General features: G+C 41.7%; 1 long non-coding RNA gene across 1 annotated transcript in view; it reads right to left on the bottom strand.

The window, feature by feature from the left end:
* Positions 1–391: 391 nt before the first annotated feature.
* Positions 392–25,211, bottom strand: part of LOC137775530 (uncharacterized) — a 134,003-nt gene continuing 109,183 nt past the window's right edge. The window contains exon 3 of the long non-coding RNA XR_011076040.1: positions 392–409. This is a non-coding gene — a long non-coding RNA (uncharacterized lncRNA). The remainder of the gene's footprint in view (positions 410–25,211) is intronic.

Raw genomic sequence — 25,211 nt, 5'->3', positions numbered from 1 at the left:
TTTAGGCCTCCATAAAGAGGCTATTCTCTTAACAATAGTATATTTTATTCATCAATATATTTAATTCAACCAGAAATTTGACAGGTAAAATGTCTTTGCCTTTGCAAGCTGATAACCATCATCTTGACCATACCTGATCAGGTATACATTCAGAAGGAGGTAAAAGGGATATCTAAGCTCCAAGGCACTTGCTTCCCTTCCCTCCCAGCATAGAAAGTCCTTGGTCTCAATTCTACCACAGGATGGAAACTCAGGCCAGTTCACTTCACACTACACATAGCCCCTCTTTGTCAAAGAGAGAGATAAGAACCAGTAATGATCTCTTCACTTACCTACATCTGGGGAGTGGAGGATCCATTGTAAATCCACCGAGGACTCACAGAGTGAATGCACGGATGACGAGTCTAACCTGTATGTGTATTAAATGAGGTGACAGAAGACAAGGCGTAGGTCAGAGTTCAGGGAAAACCAGGCTGAGCATGCTCAGTGGGTCCAGGTTTATCCAAGATGCTTGGTACTCACCAAGCAACCATCACTGAGCATGTCTGATTAATGACAATTGCCAAGAGGAATCACTCACAGTACCAAAGCCCAGCTAAGCCCAAAAGGGGTCAGCCCTTGGACACAAAGGTTTTTTATTACATGATACATCTGTTCCAATCTCTGTTGCCAATTACGTTGTCATTAGACTCAGCCAACACTTATTGATAGCAGAGATGCCATTGAGAGGAGACATTAACACCTTTACCACTAACAGTAAATCAGGGGCCACTCCAGTTGTCTGTGAGCATCTGCAAAAACACCTCCGTCTGGCTTTCCCAGCTCGGGGTTCTCTCTACCCCTCTGCTCCTGGAGTAATGCACATCCGGAGTGGCTGTCTAAATACCCAGGTGCCGTGGGATCAGTGAGAGCCTCCAGGGCAAAGATAATGAGCTCCAGGGAAAGTTTGATACTGAAACATTTATTTTTTTTTCCTTTCTAAAACAATACATACATTGAGTAGAAAATCTAGAAAACTACAGATAATCAAAGGGAAGGGAATAAAGATCACCTAGAATGTCATAATCCTAATATATCTCTTGCTAACCTTTTTTATCTGCATTTGCTTTTCATTTCTATAGAGTTGAAATTATGCTGTTCCTGTAAAAAAAAAAAAAAAAAAGAGAAAAAAAGCCTTTGTTTTCTTCCACTCTGGCCACACTGCCCGGAGTGTATTTCCCCAGACAGGCTGAAATAATTGCTTCGCTCTGTCATTCTTCTATTCCCGTGTTCTGCTTTATTCTCCTTCAATGCACTACATTACCTGATGTCCTATTACAGAGTCATTTGTTTATTATGGGTGCTCCCCACTGCAATTTAAACTCCAAGAAGACAGCTTGTGTGACCAGGAAGTCTTCTTGGAGGAAGGGACATTTGAGCAGTAAACCAAAGAAGGCAAGGGAGGTAGTCATCAGAGTATCTGGAGGAAGAACATTTTTTCATTCACTACTGAATTTCCACAACCTGGAACAAAGCCTGGCCCATAATAGGTGCTCAATACATATTGGTTAAATGAGTGAATACATATTTTTTGGTAACCTGCATTTTTTCCCTTTAACAATATTGTACAGAGCCTTCAGGGTCACTAAATATTCTTCAGCATATCACTCTTTAAGACTACATCATATTCCACACTATGGCTCTATTATAATGGATTTATCCAACCCTCTATGATTGAACATTTAGGTTGAGTTCCCCCATGCCCTCTCCCCATTTTTAAACATATGTAGGGCACTGAAAGTATTGAAATGATTTATCTATGCTGGGCAAAATTTGACCTTGAAAACTCAGTTGGAGGCTTGAACTGGGGGAAACAGTCATTACTAAGCCCTCGACCAAACAAGGAATTTAAGTTCCTCTGATGGAAAAGGTGGAGAAGGTGAGGACACCTGCCTTACCAGCTGGATGGGCCACATCAGCCTTGGTCAGTGATGTGACAGTCACCTCACAAGTACTTAGGACTTACAGAAAAGAAGTACATAGAGTATGGATGTGTAACAGGCTGAACTGTGTCCCCCCGAAGTTCATATGTTGAAGCCCCAGCCCTCAGTAGCTCAGAATGTGACTATATTTGGAGATAGGGTCTCTAAAGAGGTGTCAATAATTAAGATAAAAAGAGGTCATGGGGGGGGTCCTAATCCAATCTGACTGCTGTCCTTATAGGAAGAGGAAATTTGGACACAAAAAGAAACACCAGGGATGTACACAGAGGGAAAACCATATGAGGACACAGGAGAAGGTGGCCATCTACAAGCCAAGGAGAGAGGCCGCAAAAGAAACCAAACCTGCTGAAAACTTGACCTTGAACTTCTAGCCTCTAGAACTGTGAGAAAAGAAGTTTTTGTTGGTTAAGCCACCCAGTCTATAGTATTTTGTTACAGCAGCCCTAGAAATTAATATAATAGATAAGTGCAATGATGTTACAGTGCCCCTGAAAACACATACTTAGACTTCCTAAGTATACATTTTGTTGCATATCAAAGGTCAAAATTTTCTATGTAAACTTCTCTGAAATTAAAATAGAACTCATTAGGGGCATATGAATCAATAGATGAACATCTACTTTACATGCAACTTTTTCTTGAGTGTTTCATCTTTAAAAAAGTAAACAACAAAAATTAATGTATAGGTCTCAAAGAAATGGATGTGAATTTCAAACAACTGGTCATTTTTGTGCCCCTCAAGGGTATACTTCATTTCCCATATTCTATATCCGCCTATTTAGTTCTTAATTAATTAATTTGACTAATATTTAGCAAGTACATAGTATGGGCCAGTTCCTGGGGGTCTGACAGTGAGTGAGACAGATACCTCCCTGCTATCATGGAACTTAATCTACTGAGGGAAAGAGTTATGATAACAAGCAATTAAAACAGGACACCTCCTACTGACAGAGGAAGGCTTCATCTCCTAAGTAAGAGGTAGGCAAACTTTTTCTGTGAAGGGCCAGGAAGTAGATAGTTTCAGTTTTGTGGGTCACATGGTCTCTATCTTAACTTCTCAACTTGTAGAGTGAAAGCATCCATAGACGATATATAAACAGTGAACAGAGCTGTGTTCCAATAAAACTTTATTTATAAAAAGAGGATGCAAGCCAGATTTGACCCAGGGACCATAGTTTTCCCACACCTACCCTTTGTTCTACACTGGACGATGGCTTGACCACTTTTTCAGGCCAACATAGAACATCTGTGCATAAATGTCCTGTCAAGTGAGGTGTGTCCAGGAAAGTGTGGATAGATCCTTGGGTGTTGTATACAGAGAACACACGATCCTGTAGGATCTGTCTGAGACCCCTAAATACACAGAACATGAAATCATATATCCCAGATGGCTCTGCCAAAAATACAAGGTCTTTTCATCCAAGCTTACGGTGCGGTCCCTCCTTCCCCCATCTCTTTAGAACACAGGGCACCACCCTTTCATATAATTCAAGCAGCAATGCCTGGCAGTCGTACCTAATGTTTGGGGCTAGGCTGGCAGCCTCTGAGTATAACTGTCCTCCATTAGAACTTATTCATGCTTCCTATCCAAGTTTCCAGAACCTTCACTCTCGAAACAGTCCTTCTTAGAAACCATGGTTTGTGGCCTAAACTGCAAGTACCACACCCTGAGGTAAAACTTCCAGGCCACATTAAAACATGGGTGTGCCCAACTTCCAGAAATTTCTGTGGAGAGTTGACCCACCTGTCTATAGATGTGGCACATGGCCTTCAATCTTATAATTACAGGCTCTCTGAAACACTCATGTTCTGGTATAAGAAAGAACACAGTTCAGAATCACAGGGAGCTGGGTTACAATCATGAGTGAACTTATGAACGTCATTCCACATAAAAAAATTGCCAAAGTAGAAAAAAGAACAAGGTGTAAAACACAGAGGACAAATGGCTCTTTATGACTGAGGAAGACATTCACATATTCAACAAATATTTATCCACTGCTTGCTATGAGGCAGGCACTGCTCTAGGTGCCGGATGAGAAAAAAATCACTGCCCTCGTGGAGATGACACTCTATATCCAGAAAAGCTTCCCAGTAGAGGAGACATCCGAGCTGGGAGGGGCCTCTGTATTGCACATTCACACCACAGTCTATGTCAACGGCACCCCCGGAGGTATGAAATGGAACAACCTGTGGGGTCTTACCTGGTGACCGTGTCTTGGGTCTCGAAGGACTAGGATTTGGGTAGGTACGGAAGAGGAAGGAGGGCAGTCCAGGTAGAGGGAAAGAGTACATGCAAAGGTATCAAGAATCATTTATTTAGTGCCCACTGTGCACATGACTCTAAGCCCTTGGGGCTACGAAGAGGTAAATTCCTGTGACCTGCATTATAAAACTGCATCACTCCTTCAGTCATAGAATTAAAAATAGTTACTGAGCACTTACCATGATCCAGCCTCTGCCTCTAAAACATGGGGATGTAGCCGTGAACAAATCAGAAACGGTGTCCTACCTCATAGAATTCACAATCCAAAGACATGTTGAATAATTACAAGAATGATGAGCATTGCAAAAGTAAGGTGCAGGATCTTAGGAGTGCTTATAACTGGGAGAACAGACTTAATTTGGGTAGTTAAGAGATTTTGTGATGGGAGAGACGTGACTGTTCTCTTGCTAATCGGTCTCCATGAGAATGGGTGGGGGGGGATGGGGAGGGGGTAGAGCTGACCTCAGTGTGTATTCTGTGGACAGAATACCTATTTCTCCAAATGACAGTGTGAACATCAGTGTAAGAACTACTGCACACTAAGGAAACAGATTTAGGAGGAGCAGTGGGCCACGACTTCACCCCCAAACAGATGAACATAAACCATTCCAGAGAGTCTTGCCTCTTCTCTTGGAAATATCCCACAAACAACCTCTGTAAGGAGGGGAAGGGTGGTCCATTGATAAACTTGGGAGCTGGAGAGAGGATGTGACGTGCTAATGCAGAAATTATGGACTGGGGCTGATTTTTGAGGTCAGACTTCTCTGAAGATGTCTGACATATGATCCAAAAACCCAGCAGAATGCACCACATTTTATTTATCTGGGCAAATTAACCTCAAAGTACAGCGTCCCTCAGGAGGTTTGGGGAAGATGTTCTACAGTCAACACAAACACAGCAACAGTGGCTTGGGTTCAAAGCAGAAGTCCAAACATCTTAGAGCAGTTCCCAAACCCTAGCACACACCAGAATGGCCAGGAGGGCTTGTGAAAACCCAGGTTGCTGGGCCCACCCCCAGAGCTCCTGAATCAGGAAGTCTGGGGTGGAGGCCGAGAATTTGCATTTCTTACAAGTTCCCAGTTGGTGCTGATACTGCTAGACCGCATTTTCATAACCACTCTTCCTGCATGTATTGTGAGACTTTTCAGGACCTGGCCCCAAGTCTCTCGCTCACACTTCTTTGCCACAGTTAGGTTCCCCATCATGCACCTGCCCAGCCCAAAAAATGGAGATTTTTTTTCTATGCGCCCAGAACATAAATGAGTCTCTTCTATATATTTGTTTATTCTGTTCCCTCCGCCCATGAAATCCGTCAAAGATTAGTGTAAATACTGCTTTCTCCATCAAGCTTTTTCTGATCTCTAAACAACAAAATTAAATTTTTAAATTGATCTAGTGTTCTGTGCACTAATCTGTATGGTTGATTATGATCTCCCTAATGGTATCTTGTCATTCAGGTGTTCATTCAATAAACATGTATGAGGTACCAATTGGGTGCATGTGCCTGGGCCCAGCTGGGGGCTAAGGTTGTAACAGGGAAAGATGTAAACTCTACACTTTCCAGGAGCTTATTTCATGAGTAGAAAGAGAAGTAAATTGATAACTACAATACAGAGTGATCAGTACTAAACTTAGTTATGGGAGCACTTGGGAAAGACACTCAACCCAGTGTTGGCTGGTTCAGAAAAGATTTTCCAGAAGAAATGATTCCTTTCTGACGCGGGAAGGATGAGTGGGATTTAATGACAAAAGGTGTAGGAAGAGAAAAGCAGGGAAAGAGTGACCCAAGCCAGAGATGAGAGAGGGTTTAAGACTGAAGAATCAACTCTGAGAAAAGGAGGGATAAGAGAGGAAAGCTGGGGGAAAGTCTGGGGCTAGTTTGTGAAATCCTTAAACACCTTGGGTAGCAGTTTTGATCCAATCAGGAGGTAGAAATCACACAGTCGGTTAAACAGGGGAAATCACAGGCCATAAACTGATAACTGACATACCATGTCAGAAAATTTTAAATGAACTCCATCACTTTCTCTTCTCAATACAAGCCCAAGAAGGAAAAGTAGCTCTTCACATAAATAATTACTTTTTGTTCTTAATTTTCTATGGAGTCTGCTGTACACAACAACAAACCACCACCTCACCTAGCACTGAGTTTAGAGCATATTTTCCACCTAAAACCACGTTCCAGATTCAGGACTGGGCAAAGAGCAACTGGATGTCCCTCAAGCCAAGCCTCAAGGAAATTCGTCCAACATTCCCAATTGCAACAAAACCTCAAATCTAAAAAAGGCAATTTGTGCAATGTCCATTATGGAAGTTTCTGTACAGCTGCGGTCAGCTCCTCCCAGTGCTTGTGAAGTGATGAGTCACAAAAAATGAGGGAGCTTCCATTATTCCAGAAGACTGACCATACGATATATTTATACCTCAGACCATTTGTAGTGAACATATATTAAATTTAGACATATATATATACATTTGTATATGGAAGGTTTTGTGGAATAGTGAATAACCTCTCACTGTGTATGTTCTAAACGCTTAAAAGAAAATAGAAATTATCTCTATTCTGCCCCTTTATAATACTTGTTTTGGTTATCATAGGAATCTAGTGATTTTTTAAAAATGAGATCAGAAAATTCAGCACATAGTTTGGGTCCCTTATTTAAAACCAAAGGATAAGGGAAAGTAATGGAGAAGGAAAGTAGGAGATTGAGAGTAGAGGGAATTAATCATAAAATGCCTATGGTTAGAACCATTAAAGTTTCTATAGGACCTTTTGCTGTTTGAAAGATGACTTCTGACAACACTTCCTCTCGCCCTTTGGATCCTCCTCCAGCCTCCTGAGGACTCTACTCATTCCCCTTATCCTGCACTCACTCCCTGTTTGTGGCATAGCCTAAAGTTCCAGCATTGTCTTATCATTCAATACCCTCTCTTCTGTATGCTGTCAAACACACAGGGGCTTCAGCTACCAAACATGAATTCCCAGCTTTTGAACACTCATCCCATATTTTCAGCTGCCCATTTACTGTAACTGAGTTATTCTTCCCCATCTTTTACCTCCTCTCAGTTAAAGAACAACACACCTGAATCCTTTGCCAGGTAACTATGCAGGACATCCCACTAGAGTGGGTAGAGTACAATTCCCCACCACTTTGATGTTAGGCTTTGTCATGTGACTTGCTTTGGCCAATGCAATGTTAGTAGTCATGAAACAAGGAAAAGTTTTCAATGTATCTGCATGATTTGGCTTGGCCTCTTGGGCTTCTGTCATCACAGGGGAAGGAGTACACCTTACGTGACTGCTGGTCCCAGAATGAGACATCTGGAGCAGACTTAAACCTTACCTGCAGCCTGAGGCCAGGTGTGGCTGGAGGGAGAGATTACACAGGTGCATGAGAGAACTTCCGGGGGTGAATGATATGTTCATTACCGTGATTATAGTGATGGTTTCACAGATATATTCATATGTCCAAACATCAAACTTTACAGTTTAACTATCTGCAGTTTATTGTAGGTCAAATGATACTGCAATAATTGTTCAAAATATGTCTCAGTTTTTAAGTGATCAGATGTTATATGAAATTTCAAAATTAATAATAAGGTTTTGTCCTATTAATGAGGGATTCATTTCCAATTTTTCTTCATCTGTGGTAAGTTTCACATTCAGTTGGTTTCTTTTTATTATTTTACTTACAAAATTAGAATAGTCTAAATTTTTGTCCCTATTGACTTGAAGAGTTACCCATGATAAATTCTTGAGTAATAAAAAGCAAGTTGCAGAGTAAAATGTATGGTAAAATGTCATCCTTTTGTTAATAAAAAGAATGAGAAGGAAGAGAACATATATGTGTCTATTCATATATTAATTTACATGTTTGTTTGAACATAGAGAAAGGTGGTCAGGGCTGGCAGCGAGCATTTAGTCGTTTTGGATATCACGTTAATAAGTTTATCTTATTCAAATGTTGGAAATTGCCTTTTTCAACTTGGGAGATCTTTACTGGTCAGTGAATTCCTAATGCACCCGCTTTGTTGTCTTCTGCTCTCAAAAGTATTTCTTCGTGGTATGTTGGAACGTTTGGATGGGTTTTAAAATATGACCAGTAATACATCATCAGTGATTATCTTCAGTAAGTGAAGAAAATCATCAAGCACTGGGAATGAATCAGATTCCCAGCAATGGAAGTGTCTGTACCAGTTTGATTTTTGTAAGTAATCCTAATACATTATCTAATCCTTGATATTAAACGTCGTGGCATTTTGGAACCGACATGGAGTTTATGTTGTTGAGATGGTCCACTTGAGCAAGCTACTTGAAACAATATTTTTAAAAGGGTATTTTAGTATCGTGGGTTTTTTCCTCATCCTTCATTTGAAAAAAGAATTGTGAGAACACATTCCCCCACAAGAGCCAGCACACGCTAGTGCCAAAATGCAGACTGTGTACAGCTCAGTTAATTAACAAAGACCCAGAAAAGACATACACTCATTAGACGTGGTTTGCTAGGACTTGGAATTTTCTCCATTTCTTTCAACCCTGACTTAGGAACGGGTGGTATGGCAACAGGGCTACCTCACTGCACAACTTCGGCTGATAACACTGCCATTGTCTTCCTCAAGCACAATGTCAGTACTGTTTCTTGGAGCTGTTTCAGCCAATTCCCTTTGAATCAAGCAGTGTGTGAACCAGCATTGGGTGAGAGCTCCTTTATTTGCGGAGCACTGCCATCATTACCGATTCTAGCCACCTTTTGCAGGCTGCAAGTGAATCACAAAATAACTGTTAGCTGCATGGAAAATGAAATGTCTTCTCCTGTGTCAGGGACTTGAGCAATTAAATAGAACAAGATGTTGTCTTGCACTTGCCCCTCATATGTGTCCTGCAAAAGGCTAAGAGCTCATTCATACTCTGAACATCAATAGAGTCAACCAACAAAAAAGCAACAGCAATCTCTCCGTTGTGCACTACCATGAATAAGAAATCAAAAGTGTCACTGGATGTGGGAATCTTGCCAAAGCCTCATTCTGATTTCTTCCAGGGCATATTTTTTAACTTGAGGCTGGTCTTATAATGGTCTTGGCCACAGTGTAACGAAGATGTTTTGCTTCAAGGAGTAGGAATTTGGATGATACTTCAAGAGCTTTGGTTGCTTCACTGCCTTAATTAAATCACCAATTTTGTATTGGAAAGCATTATTTTGTCCTTGTTCTGGACAAACTCAAGGGCTTAACAGTTATACCACTAGGCTTCGTTTAAAAATTAAATGAAAATGTTGTTGACTTTATGTTCCTACTCTACAAAATTCCAAAATTGATAATACACTGCATGTTAGAGAGTAATACAATCTAACTTTCATGTATTCACTCACTCACTCATTCATGCATTCATTCATTCATTTTGAAAGTCAGGATTCTTTAGGTGTAATTTGCTTATAGTAAAGTGTACCCTCAGATATTCATTTTGATTCTTCCTGTGCATACAATTTAGGGGAGAGGCTATCAAAAACATGTCACATTGGCACACATAGTCACTTTGTCCCAACATACACATATTTACAGATACACTTGAGTCCTATTCCTTTATAACATTATTTTGGGCTGTAGTAATGAAACACCTATTTTCATCGCTAACTTTATGCTCAGCAAATCACTTTTGAACAGCTAAAAAAAAATGGAGGCTGGTTTTCCTGACATGACGCAAAGTCCACAGGTAGGTTGTGACTGAGGTTGGTGCAGTGGGTCCACAATGCTGGGGTTGACTGCCCTGTAACTCTCTTGGCCTCAAGGTTACAACATGGTTGCTGCCCCTGGAAACAAACATCATGTTTAATAATGGATATGAGCAGATGGGGAATGGGGGAATGCCAGCTGCACCTGTCCATTTTTTAAAGAAATCAAGAGCTTCCCCAGGCCCCCACTTGCAGCCTCTCTGCTGACTTCCTCTTCTAACTCCCTGCCTCAGACTGGGTCACATGTCCAGCCTTGATGATGCAAAGGATACTGGGAAGTGAGGTGCTTAGGTTTCCAGTCTCTTAGGAGGGGAAGGGTTGGGGAGAAGGTGCCTGGCGATGGATGTCTGAAGAGTCAAACTACAATGTCTACCATGATGTTGACATACCACAATTATGCTGTTTGAAGAACAGAGGAAAGGAAAGGGGAGGGGAGGGGAGAAAACGTGGGCTACAGATGGTCTGAAGTTTAGTCCCAGCTCTGCCACTTCCTAGCTATGGGAAAGCTAGGACTTTAGGAAAGTTATTTAGTGTATCTATGCCTAGTTTTCTCACACAAGAAGATAGTGATAATAACTATCCCATAGAAAAGTTGACAAACTAAAATATGATTTATGCAGAGAGCTAAGCCCAACACCTGGCACATAGTAATCACTCAAGGTCACTACCACCACCCCACTGCTATCACTACTACAACTACTACTGGTAATCATTATTATTACTATATGTGAAAATATTTCCAGTTAGGTAAGGCACTCTATAAACAATCCAATTTACAGAATTTTATAAATTCCCTTCCTTCTATCTCTTCCCTTTTAATTATTTGGCAACAGGATATTATTGAAAATATTTAAAAAATTATCCTTGGGATTTGATTCACTCACTTGATCAACAAAGATTTACTGAACACCTGCCATATGCCAGGCACTCTGCAGAATACTGAGGATGTGATGGTGACTGTAACATGTGCAACTTAATTGGTGAGACAGACATTAAATGAAAAATCATAAACATGAAAGCCTAATTAAAACTGTGGTTAATTATAAAATACTGGGGTTTTCCCTTTTAAGAACATGAAAGCTTTTAAAAAGTCCAGAAGTTGAGTAATTTTTAGACATCTAGAAAAGTCACTCCAAAACTCTGAAACAAGTTGAAACTCTTTGCCTGCTTTTGCATTAAGGACATTTTGAAAATTAATTCCTGTACCTTGTTAGGAATGTATTTCTTTGTATGAGAACTATATTTCCTGCAACTGAAAATTAATGTAAGATGTTGGCTGTCCTGGAATGGAACAACCAACCGTATGAAATCATTGTGTGGTTTGATACTTCATTATTAGCCAGAGGAGTCTGCACACACCCACAGTCCCCAACTTTATGCCACTGCAAATAGCAATTAGTTCAAGTAGAAAAGATTACAGCCAGGTGCACTGTTTGAAGTCTGGGGGCTTTCCTTCTCCTTTAGTTGTGGTGGGGTGGGAGTGCAGGGGGTGTCAGGGAGGAGAAACCTCTTTTGTTAAGTATTTGCAGTCTGTGGGCATCCTGGTAATTCAACAGGCATCTGTGGAATCTTGGGGCATTGGGACCTTTTGTGTTTAACCATCAAGCTCTAACCTCAAGGGCGTTTGCTGTGGGTTGAAATGGGAGTTGTGAGGCTTATTCACTGATGTGCAAAATGACATGATCCTCTTAACAGAATGAGTTTCATTAGATGAAAGGCAAGAACACAGTTGAGCTTAGTGTCTTATAAAGGAATCCAAGAGATATTTATTAGAAATTGAGTTATCTTTTTATAGATACATAAGATGTGGCAGATAAAGTCCAGATAAAGTATGTTTGCATGATTGCTCTTTTACATCCCTAAAAAGCAAATGAACAAATACTTGGAATCTCTTTACTGGGTTTTGTTTTGTTTTGAGAGTTCTTTAGAATTCCTGGTAGAAAAATGTACATAAGTTTGAAAATTGGAATTGAATGGAAATAGATATATTGAGAGAGTGATATTAGACACGTTTCTCTGTTGTTCTAAAATTTCTCCAGGGTATTATTTACTACATTGTTTCCCCCAAACTCCCCAGGCAGGACAGAGCGGCCTCAAATACTGAATCCCCGGTACAAATAAAAAGCGGTCAGCAGCCTCCAACTGGCTCTGCTCAGAGCTAACCCTGGGAGCCTCAATCTTCTTACTCATTAAACAATGGAAACGTCGGCAGTCCTGCCCCGGTCTCAGAGTGTAACAAGGAAGAGCTAAATCGGACTTCATGTTTGATCTGTTTCTTTGAATTTAACCTTTGCTTTTCGTTGCTTTTGTTATTATAATCATACATAATGGCCTGCCTCAGGGAACCCTGCCCTCTGCCTGAACGGTTCAGCTCACAGGGAGACAATCTGACCCCGCCCACCTGTGGATGGTTGCGAGAAAGAAGAAATTAACACATCCCCTCCCCGAGGCCGGCCATTCCAGGGGACATTTGCAAAACTTATGGCCTTTTCACTTTACTTCCTCATCTCCTCCCCCTCTCTGTGCTATAAAAGAAACTGGCATCCTCACCCCCATAAGATGGTTCATCGGAGACACTAGTCCGCCACCTTCTCGGTCTGCCGCTTTCTGAATAGAGTCGTACTCCTTGCCGCAACACCTCGTCTCTGATTCACTGGCCTGTCGTGTGGCAAGCAGAGCGAGCTTCGACTCGGTAACAAGAATCACGAGGACGAAACAGGACAAGGAAGTGTCAGCATTTCTCTAAAGCAAAACACCTGCTATACAGACACCAGGAGAGCGATAGGACATCCCCTCTGGTTGAGGGGCTATCATTAGGCCTTCTTTTCTGGGCTAAAATTTCTAGGGACAAGGTCTTTCTGGTTTCTTGTCCAATTATAAATCTTGATCACATGAAACATGCTTAAAAGAAGGTACAAGGAAGAATGACCTAAAGAAATGTTTAGAAAAGTATAAAATCCACAATTCCCCAGTGGGTGGAAAAGCATAAACTCATTTAAAACAAAGGATCATCCTTATATTATAGCAGGGTCTGGAGCCAGGCAGTCCATGGGTTCAAACTCAACTCTGCCACCTCAACTTCCTCATCTATAAAGTGGGGACAACCACAGCTAACTCACAGGGATATTGTGAAGGTTAATTGAAATAGTCTCTGTAAAACACCTAAACTCATCAGGAACAGGTTTAGCTGCCTGCAACAGAAAATCCAAAATAAGAACATCTTCACTGCACAAGGATTCATTTCCACATGTAAAAGAGGTCGGGAGACAGCTGACTACAGCTAATATGTTGGTCCCATGAAGTCACAGGGAGCTAGGAGTTTGATATCTTTTGGCTCTGTCATCTTAGAGATAGACTGAATCTTCAGGGTAATCTCATGGCCCAAAATGGCTCCATTGCAAGTGTCAGGAATGCGGAAAAGGGCTTTCCTCAAACGTCTGTCCACCTTTTAAGAAGCCCTGCTGGCAGTCACTTCCAACATCTTTGTTCCAGATCATTGGCTAGAACTGGGTCACGTAGCCACACCCACACCAAGGGGGACTGGAAAATATAGACTTACACCTCATTACCTCAATAAAATAAGGGTTCTGTTAGTAAGGAAGAGAGTCTGGGTGTTAGTAGGCAACTAACAGTCTCTGCCACTGGTGCAAGAAGCAAGTGCCCAGTTAAGGTTAGTTGCTGTCGCTGTTGCCGTTGTTGTTAAGAGACATGTCAACAAAAATGGGTCTTTAAAACACACTCCCATTCTTCCCTATGAACAACAGGATAATACAGCTGATTTCAGACACCCACATGTCAGCACTCATATGTACCTGCCCAAGTTGTTGCCAGCAGAGAATACAGATCAACTGTTTTGATGCTGCTTTAAAAAAAAAAAAAAAAAAAGTTGTTTCAATCCTTAGAGCAGACTATTATTCAATTATTAAACAAATATGTATTTACACCTAAGCCCTATGCTAAGTGATGGGGATATAAAAACGCAGGTCCCAATTCTCTAAGAGCTCACAGACAAGTCGTAGAAGCAGCCAATAGAGCATCACGTCACAGTGCAGACAGAGGTAAACACCAGAGGTCCAGGAGCACACAGGAAGGATGGCAGGGACGACCTGTCCTTGGAGGGCAAAGGACACGTTCCAGGGGAAGAGAAAGCTGAGCTGGTTCCGAGAGGGAAGTTGTGTGAATCTAGGTGGGAGGGAGGAAGAGCCCCAGGGGTGGAAGATGCAGTCTCCCCAGAGGCACAGAGGCCAGAGAAGACCATGCTGTCTCAGGGGAGACGTCAGTACAGTGGTTCCACATGGCTTTCAAAACCTGCAGCACATCATCTTACATATTCTCAGTGGAAAAAATGTCCCTCCTTTGAGCACCGATTTGACTTTCTGAAGCAGCCATAATCATTGGGAGCTAAGTCATGTGAACAAATTGGGCCATTGAGATGGGTGTTTCTATCCTAAGGCCAACATGGGGGGCGGCAAAATAATGGGACTTACATTCTTGTGCAATTCATAGCCTGACTTAAAAAATTACTTTCTCCTAAAAGAACAGAAAGGTTTGCACCAACAGTGGGCAGCAACATGACAGTAAGTCTCTAAACAAACTCCCACGGTGACTGCTTGAGAGAGGACATGTTGGAATGGACTGTTTGTTAGAATGTCACATTATCTTATGCTGTGCTTATTTGTGGTACACAGAGTCGATAAAAAGGTCACTACAGTTCCAATCCCTGGTATATATTTCAATTCTGGATCCAATGTAAAAAGAAATTTCTTCACTCTCTCCTCTAAAACTCTATTTTTCTGTGGAAAAATTTTTTAATGGTTCATTAATCTACATATACTGGTCCTTTAAGGAAATATGGATTTGTTGAATTTTTTGTACTTCCCAGACTTCAGAATATTCAGAAAAGGGGAACTACTTTAATATTCTCCTTCGCCTCTTACATCTAATAAGTTGCTATTTTTAACTCCCTGCCCCTAAATATTTCTCAAAATAAGCTCTCCTCTTTATCCTCTCTGCCATTGTCGTGATCCAAGCCTTCATAATCCTTTACCTAACTCAGCAATTAACTTTCTAATTGTTTTCCCTGTTCTTCTCTCCCCTTTTCTGTAATGCACCCAAACACTGCCACAAGAGAGGTCTTTCCAAAAGGAAAGTGGAATGAGTTTTCTCCTTTGCTTAAGAACAAAATAATGCCATTTGCAGCAACATGGATGGAACTAGAGATTGTCACACTGAGTGAAGTAAGTCGGACACAGAAAGACAAATATCATATGATAGCGCTTATATGTGGAATCTAAAAAAAAAAAGGGTACAAAAGAACTTATTTACAAAACAGAAGAAGAGTCATGGATGTAGAAAACAAACCTATGGTTACCCAGGGATAAGGAGGGGAGGGATAAATTGGGAGGTTGGGACTGACATATACACACTACTATACATAAAATGGATAATTAATAAGAACCTGCTGTATAACACAGGGAACTCTACTCAATAATCTGTAATGGCCTATATGGGAAAGGAATCAAAAAAAAAAAAGAATGGATATATGTATAACTGACTCACTTTGCTGTACATCTGAACCTAAGACAACATTGTAAATCAACTATACTCCAATAAAAATTTTTTTTAAAAAACATACTTCCCAAGGTATCCCCTAGGAGATCCTTTAGGACCCGAAGTTCCACTAAACATCTCAAATCCTTCCATTGGAAGAAAAATGAAGTCCTACGCACTTTCCCCACCTCATCTCTCCTCACCACCAACCTTACATTCGTGGTTCCACTAACAGTTGCCTCTCTTGCTTCCAGCGCCAGCATGCGATTCATCAGCCAGCCTTGCCCCTTGGCCTTCAGACCATTTCCTCGTTCCATCCACTTTCGCCACTCAGCTGCTGCTGCCTTATCTAAACCGCCATCCGCTCTAGCCTGGAAGACTGTGGTAGCACCTTCTCTGGTCTTTCAGCTTCCTTTTTGCCCCCTATAGTCCAGGTTCCACACAGCTATAAATAAGATCACATCATTTCTCTGATTTCCCATCTTATTCAGAAGCCAAAGTCCTTACACGGGGGTGACAGGACCCCACACGCTCTGTCCCCTGGTTCTCTCTGCAAGCTTCTCTAACCCACTTCTCTATGGTCAGATCGATTTCCCTGGTGGTCCTTTAACACGGCCGAGAAAACTTCTCTTCACAACCTTTGCATATGCTGTTCCCTTTGCCAAGAATCCTCTTCCTGCCTTTCCCACTAGAATATAAGCATCAAAAAGGCACTGTCTGGGTTCATCTCTTTACCCCTCATACATAGAACACTGTCTACCACACAGTAGATGCTCAATAAAGATTTGAAGAACTAATGAGTGAGTTGTATGTTTTGCTGTTTTTGTTCGATGCCTTTATCCTAGGCGCTATGGGAAAAGTTGGACCTGATGAATTTGAATCCCTGACTGTCTTTAACACGGTGACCCTGGGTAAGTCACCTCTGAGCCCTGTTTCTTTATTTGTAAAATGGTGAATCTGTAAAATACTCAGAATTTTTGTGAGATTAAATAATATGGTGTTAGTTTTTTCCTCTACGAAATCTGAGCTGATGCAAAGACAGTCAGGTGATCCTCGTGGCAACATTCTGCAGTGTCCTAAACAGAGAAATGTGACTTCTCGGTTGGGCCAGACAGAAACTTCTGGTTGTTAAAGCTACAGAGCTGGCTTCAAAATGATACAGTTGAGGTTTCTCATTCTTTAAGATACACTCTTTTTGAGGAATATACAAATTTACTTTTAAATCAAATTTTTTTCTTCCAATTTATCCCAACTTTGAAACAAAAATACATGATGAACAACACATGGGTAGGAAAACTGTATATTTTTAATACCCTTCCTTGTGTCTTTACCTGACTTTTGCCCCCATGCCTGATGCCCCTCAATGGGAAGGAAGACAGCGCTCACAGACTTTGTTCCTCCGTCGAATGTACTTCACTCATGTACTCCCTTCTGACTGACACACACTCAGAAGTTTCTGCAAAGGGTTGGACTATGGCCGCAGTGACCATATGGGCCAGCTTACACCTGCTGTCCCACTGGAATCATTTATAGTGGGCCTTTCACTCTCAAGCACATCCTGGTTTGGACAATAAATTATGCTGTCACCCTACTAAGAGTCCATGTCTAAAGGCTCATTTTGACAAGAATAAACTTCTGAGGCCCATTACATTTTCCTTTTTTTTCCTCTTGTCATCTTACTTAGATGTGACTATAGTCTTGAAACCCTCTGTATAACTGCTGCTTTGCTTATATCACACCCTGTGTTCTCCCAAATCCTTTCCCCAATATAATTTTTCTGATTACCTTATTATGTACATATAGCAACATCAGATAGAAATAAGCCTCCTTCAGACAAATGTGTCTGAATTTTTCCTACTCTGGGTAATCAAATCTGGACTCTCCAAATCCAGTGTGGTCCAGTGGGCCATGAACAATGCACAGAGAAATTCTCGGACTCTGAGGAACTGACAAAGAAGGTGATGTATGTAGAAGGCATACGTCATGTGTCAGTTTTAATATTAATACCTTTATTTCAATAAGAATATATAAAGTCAGCTTTAGAATGATAGGCACACAGACTGCCCAAGCTCAGAGAAGTGTTGTCTATCAGTGTGTTCCATCTCACCATCTTAAAATCAAAGGGAAAAGATGTTTACTTAAACACAAACAAATATGCTCTAATGAAAGATTACAGAGTAGGATGGCAAATGGTGTTCTACTTGAGCACAACTCCATTCCGTTGACTGCTTAGGTGATGTGTTAAAAGAAGCCGTTGAGGCTGAGCCTAGGCTCAGTCAGAAAGAGGGGTATGATTGATTACTGATGTCTGCCTTGAGCACAGGAAGGGAAAGTGGCTGCATCAAGGTCCGTGAGTTAGCGAACCCTGTTCTAGGGCAAGGGGTTCAGCAGAGAGGTTAATGACATAATAATTGGTGCTAGAACAACAAGAACAACTCTCCGTTTTATCAGTGGCACAGATATGGCCCCAAAAGAAGAAGCAACTTTCCTAAAGTTATCCAGCCCAATCAGTTAGTTGCACCACCATTAGTAGCCGAGGATCTGGTCCACTGGATGTTGGTCCATTAAAAGAGCAAAAAAGGTACAAAGAGAAAGAGTGGTGAAGGCACACTTCCCCTCCTTCCCAATTTTGCTCCAGGTTACCCATATATATAAGAAAGTGAAAACAAAACAAGGCAAAGCAACAAACAAAAGATGAATGAGGCCGATCTGTAATGGGCCACATAGATTTCTAAGTTCAGAAGCCTTGGGCAACAAATAGTCCCTTAACGAGGGAAGTTTAACTAGAACAGCTTGGTGACAGCTTTGTCATTGAATACAATCAAGTTTTTTCTCCGCGGATGAACACCTAAACCATAAAAGTCAAGGCAGTACAGGGGAATATGTCTTGTGTTTGGAATTTTCCAGGAGGGGCTGGAATGAACGGTAACAGCTGTGAGCGGCTTTCAGAGAAGTCCCTGCGCTCATGCTGCTGAATTCAGTGTGTAACCTGAGTCACTGAATGTATGTTAAAAACAGCTTGGTGCTAGCTTTACCATTGAATGCAATTAGCTTCATTCATGAATTTATTTTTGCCCTGTCTCCTGCTTCCTGGAAATAAACCAGCTTGGGTTACATGCGAATGATGGAGGTGGGGGGCAGGCAGGAATGAATGCCTTCATTGTCACTTCTGCCACCCTCAAGTCTCATGTTTCCCAATGCTAACCATGGCAAGCACAAGATAGCTTAAGAAGAAAAGGGCTCCTGTGATAAAGCATCATGTACACTGCCTGACTCACAATAGAAAGCCCCAGATGCCCGAGAGCCCATTTGAGACCCACACTTAACTGGAATTCAAGAGTCATCTTCCACCAGGTTCAAACACCAATGCAATTTTTTAATCTGGGTCAGAAATCCACAGGCACTTAAATCTCTACACATCAAAGTGCTGCTTATATCTGAAGCTGGACTTACTAGCCTCTGCTTCTCTGAATATCCCCAACCCCATGGTACTTCATCCAAAGAAATTCTTCTTCAACGGTGGAATTTCAGAATCAATGAGATTTCCTTACCTTTTTCTAATCGTATCAGGTAACTGCTTATTCTGCCCTCATATAGGACAAATTACTCTTATTTATAGAGATAAGAAAAATTATCCTCCCTCTCATCATTAGGCCATGATCTGAAGTAGTTTCTTAGACTGGAATGTACTGGCGTGTACAGACTACAAAACATACAGGGGCCAGAAGGTTAACCAAAATGGGTAACTAGGATGAGTACTAAGGCTATGGGGATTAGTGGAGCCTGAGAAACTGGATAGTACCTGCTCCTCTAAAGTCATTTAAATTTGTTTTTTAAGATGCTGATTATCAAGAAAATACCCCAGTTTGCAATCCTTGAACTTCAAGATCCAGGAATAAACCTAACATTTATTAGGCATTTCCTAAATGCCAGGCATTCCCCTGGGGGGTCACTTAATCATCACAAAATCCCTAAAATAGTTACCATTATTCTCTGTTTTATAGAAAATGAAACTGAGACGCAGAAAATAAAATCAATCATGCAGTCGGTAAGTGGCAGAGCCAAGATTTGAACCCAAAGGTCTCTGGCTCCGGAGCCCATGTGTTTTAACTAAGAACAAGAACTAAAGTTGGCTTTGTCACCTCTTGCCAAGAGATTTTGAACCTAAATGCAAATGTAATGATCCTTTGTAGGTGTCTTCTGTGCCCTACCTGGTAATACTAAATCTTAAAAGAGTTCCAATCTACTCACTTGCCTAGCCAGCATCTATATGTTGATAGTTAATTCCAAACTAAAGCTCCACTTAAATACTAGAGGTGCCTTTTCAATTATTCAGACACTATATGATGACCTTCCCTCAATTATGCTATTGTTTGAGTGGTGCTTTGCTCTAGTGACGATATACCTCGCTCCAGGCATGGCAATTGATGCTGCTTAATGTCTTTTGAAAGACACACAGGACTGATGTATTTTTATAGGTCACCCCCAAAGTCAGAGAAACAGGTAGTAACAGGTAGTTATAGGAACACACTTGCATTGATCGTCCAACCTTCTCCCCACCATTTCCACCCAGATGCTCCACAGGCACCTAAAACTCAGCCTGGTTCAAACTGAGCTATTTATCTCTTCCCTTACACCCAAACCTGTTCTTCCTGAAATGTTTTCTCTGCAGATTAACAATTCTGCCATTTTACTAAGTCTACTGAACTTGAACTATTTTTTTTTAAAATTGGGGTATAGTTGTTTCACAATGTTGTGTTAGTTTCTGCTTTACAGCGAAGTGGAGTTCCCCATGCTATACAGTGGGTTCCCATTAGTTATCTCTTTTATACATATTAGTGTATATATGTCAATCCCAATCTCCCAGTTCATCCCACCCCCCTCCCCACCTTGGTATCCATATGTTTGTTCTCTACATCTGTGTCTCTATTTCTGCCTTGCAAACCAGTAAACTTGATCTTAAACTTCTCCCTCTCTCTCAAGCCCCACAGCTAATCGATCATCAAGTCTTGTTGATTCTTCCTCTGAAACAGCTCTCAAATTTAACTCCTCCCTTTTCTGCTATCACTGCCTTGTGTAGATCCTGTTTTTTCCTCATCTGAGCTACTGAAGTTGCTTCTTCATTGTTTTCCCTAGCTCCTCTCTCTGTCCTGCCCATGATTTCTCACTCTGGTCTGAATGACTTTCCCAAAATGCAAACACCCTTAAATTTATTTTATCTATACTTCCACTGATACTTACACTGATTTCTTATAGTCTAATGTTCTGAGCAAGACCTTTCACCTCAACCTGCCACCCATTCATCATCATGCCCATCCTCCCAACCCAACACAACTCCAGAACTCTACAGACCTGCACCCAGCTACTGCACGCCTTCAGGCATTTGCATATACTTTTCTTCTGTTTGGGATGTTTCTACACTTGGAAAACTCCCATTTGTCTTTCATGACACAGTTCAAATATTTCATTCTCTGTGAAGTCTCTATAAATTCCTCTAGGCAGATTTATTTGGTCTCTCCTTTGGATCCCAAGATCTATGGTAATCTCCATGTTACACTCTTGAAATTAAGAGCTTTCAAGTTCGTTTTCTCCACTAGATGGTGAGATCCTAACTATAAAGGGCAATATTTAATGTACATTCACATGCCCAGTGAATGACACATTCAGCGTTGTTGAATAAATCTATCCAATATTTATCATTCAACAAATATTTATCGAGTGCTTGCCAATTTGACAAGTGCTGGACTAAACACCTGAGACATGATGGTGAGCAAAACCAGATATGACCTCTGTCCTCACGAAGCTAGCAGTCAATTGCAGAAACCAATTATTCATCAAGCAAGTACAAAGATACCTGTGAACCTAAAACTGCACTAAGTGTCCTGAAGGAAGATGCAGGGGTGTTTTTAGAATGGGGTTTGACGTAGCTAGGGAAATCAGGCAAGCATCTGAGCTGAGTTATGCACTGTAAATAGCAGTTACTTGAATGAAGAAGTGAGGGAAGATCAAGCAGATGGAGAAGTCTGTGCAAAGACCCTGTGGCAGAAGGGAGTCTGGAAAATACCGGACACTGAAAGAAGGCTATGGTGGCTGGTGCAGAGAGAACCGGGTGAGCTTGCTGGAGGATGACGCTGGAGAAGTGGGCAGGGTCCATACCACACAGGCCCCTACGGTTCATGTTGAGAAGCTTTATCTATCTTAAAAGCAACAGGAAACTAGACAGCATTTAAGCTCAAGAGAGAGATGATCGTTTTGCATTTTGAGATCACTCTGATCATGGGATGGAGAACAGATGGGATGTGGGAACACCGAGCAGGAAATTAGGACAAACACCTAAGTGAGAAAAGACGGTAATCTGGCCGAGCTAGGTAAGTGGTAGTGGAGAGGGAGAAAGGTGGATGGCTTTGTGAGACTTTTAGGAGTTGAAAGTAGAAGGAGTTGTGATAGATTAGGTATATATGAAAAGACAAATAAGAATCTAAGGCAGGATATGTTTGAGTTGTTAACTGGGCAGTATGAACTCAATATTTTCAACACCATGCTGCGGACTTGCAAACCATTTACATTTTCTACTGCAGATCTCAGGAATGTGGGAAGAAAAGGCAGGGAGGGGATTAGGATTCTAGCTCCAAGCAGTACCTCTAAGGTGAGGGGTGGGGGGATGGGCAGAGCCAAAAGGCAATAAAGATTTGCCTGGCCAATGTGAGGACTGGTTTGGAAGAGCTGCTAGACACAAAGAAGACTAGACTTGGAAGACCAAAAGAGAAGGTGAGAATAATTAGGGTGGGCTTCCACTGAGGCCTGAGCTGAGCCTTGGAGGATGAGTAGGTTTCAGACAAGAACAGAGGTGGAGAAAGGATCCCTGGCAGGAGAACGCGTTACCTGGGTGATGACAAGTGAAGGAAAAAGCTGTAGAGGTGCCTCCTCTAATTCCCCTTCATTTCCTCTAAGCTAGGAAGCAAGATAAGCAAGCTTGTTACAGATACTACTTAAATGATCATCTAAAAATCTATGGCTGAGGACATGAATTAGTGCAAAGATGCAAGAACTGGCCTCTTTGGAGATCAGATAATGTTGACATTTGTCTTCAGAGTTCCAGGTTGTGCCCTGAAGATCCAAGATTTTAAATCACAGCTGAACCTTTGGTTCCATGAGATGCGTGAATACATTCTGAGAGTCTCCTGCATGGCAGGCAGTGCATTAAGTTCTGGAATTAGAAAGATGTTAAAGTGTGGCCTCTACCTAGTGTGTCTTAGAATCTATAAAATGTTATCAAATAAGTTCAGCTATAATATTAATAATACACCTATGCCTTTGAGTGTATAAAATAGTCAAAATAAAAATGGAAACCTTCTAATTGGACAAAAATGAATATATATGAGATCAGTGTCATAAAGTGCAATCTCCCTGGCCTAAAGGCATATGAATCATTGTGGAGTGCCTGCTAAAATACAGATTTTTGCACCCAACTCAGCTTACAGAATCAAACACTCTGAGGGTTGGAGTCTGAGAATCAACATTTAAAACAAGTTCCCAGTGATTTTAATGCCCAGTAAAAGCACCACTTTGTTAAACCAGGAGTGAATCTGGATATTAGAAAACTTAAACCTTTCTTTTATTCTTTGGCCCTTTTTTGGAAAAATACATAAATATTAAAGGCAACCCAAACAAAAAACCTCATGTATCCAGCTCTAAGATTAGGATCCTAAATAGTCAATAAACAGGGAATCCCAAGGTTAAAATTCTTTCCACCCTCCCTTGCCTATACATACATAGTCTGTGTTCTCGTTAGCCAATGCTAATTGTGCGCCTTCAGATGTGATTATTTACATTGCCAAGTATATCACATAAAATATAAGGCATAAGTTACTCTATGTGTGGCTTCTTATCAGTTTGGAGTATGTACATTTCAATGTGAAATCAGCCTTGAGGTTGCTTTCATATGGCATCTGTTACATGCACAAGTTGTAAAGAAACCTGTCACTTTTGGCTAAGAGAAGATATCAATGTTATTTTGCTTTGTTGTTCATGTATGTCCTTTTTGCTTTTCGCCTTAGCCACATTACATTTTTTTAAAAAGGCAAACCCATTTCATAAGGAAGAGTTCACTCAAATTTTAAATAAGAAGCCAAATTAAACCTGGTGGAGACAGCCTTGTCCTATGTAGCCCGTAATAGGTATGTGCAGGAAGAAAGCCAGAGTTGGGCTTTAATATGGACAAGGAAAGAGGCCCAAAGAAAAAGAAAGAGAAGTCAGAACTTTCGATGCTTACCTGCCTCATCTACTTCCTGCCTATAATACGCATTGTGGGTTAATTCCTGGGAGGTAGGAAAAAGACTCACTTTGCACTAAAGTTAAACCTTGTAGAGAATAAGTAAAATTCCAAACAAATCCCAAAGCAATGTGCATGGAAAGAGCAGAGGCCCCCTAAAGATGCTGCACACAGATGCTGGACTCCCAGAACCTTGGAGCTCAAAAGATCCAGCGAGAGAAATTGCCTAGTACAGAGGAAGAGCATGAACCCCAGAGCAGCCCCTGCCAAACACCCACAGCAAGTCAGCGGCAGAGCTGGTCCCCAAACTGCACCCCTGATTTTCAGCACCCCTCTCTCCAGCTGCCTCTGCGCTGCCAATCCAAGCTTTAGATGATTTTGCCCACTACGGGGTCCCAACCGAACACTTTATGGACAATGAATGACCCAAAAAGACTTTCTCATCACTGTTCCCCAAGTGACCTGGTGGCCTTATCCTCACGAAGCAACAAAGTCATTATACTCTGTATCTCCTACGTATAAAAACCCACCAGCCTCTAAGATGACAACACATCCCCTGGTCTATTTCTTTCAGCCAGCCTTTCAAAGCTCAAGGCCTGGCTCTGGGGCAAGAGGGTCCGTGTGCGTGCATATGGGTGTGTGCACGTGTGTGTCCGAGGGAGTGGGGGTGAGAGGAAAGCCATCTCGTGCACCTGGAACATGGCTTCGATCGGCATCTTCCACTGCCCAGTAAAACAGCTTGTAACACTTCCATCAGTGCATCTGGAGCCCTGCTCCCTGATCCAGCCTCCAAAGGCCCCTTTTTTCCGATGACCAAGTATCTTCACAATGAGACCACTGCACTGCCCTGAGCGGGGAGGTCCCTTCATTACTCACCTGCTGTCGTTCCTTTGGTAGGGAGGAGGCGGAGGCCCAGGACACTCCAAGGAGCTTTAACTGCAGGCTCTGACTGGACCCTTCAGCCTCTTGGCAAGGCTTTCCCAGGTGAATAGGGGGCAAATACGGTTTTCCATTTATGTTTCTTATCATGGGTCTACGGGGAGGGAATAACAAGGACCCAGGAGCCCATTAAAAGCTTGCACTGAAGGCGGGGAGGGGAGGGGAGAAAAAGCTGGGAAAGTGGGGAATAAAAATAATACCCAGTACTTTATTCAACTATTTTATAACAAGTTAAAATCAGACTTCTTCCAGATCTAAATGGATCTGCAAGTCCCATAATTAAATGGGGAAAATGAAGCTGTTTCATGCCTTTTGCTCCCTTTGATCTTTATTATTTTTGTGACTAACGTGTAATCGGAGCTGCTCTTTCTGGGGCGTGAGCCTCTGCGGCAGCTGCCGAGAGAGCCCTGTGAGGCTGACACAGGGTGGGAGCCTGACCCGCCCCCGCAAAAGCAGACCCCGAGAGATGCGCCTGC

This window comes from Eschrichtius robustus, chromosome 13 (assembly GCF_028021215.1).
Source record: "Eschrichtius robustus isolate mEscRob2 chromosome 13, mEscRob2.pri, whole genome shotgun sequence".
Classification (NCBI taxonomy): domain Eukaryota; kingdom Metazoa; phylum Chordata; class Mammalia; order Artiodactyla; family Eschrichtiidae; genus Eschrichtius; species Eschrichtius robustus.
This window is presented reverse-complemented; position numbering and strand designations above follow the sequence as displayed.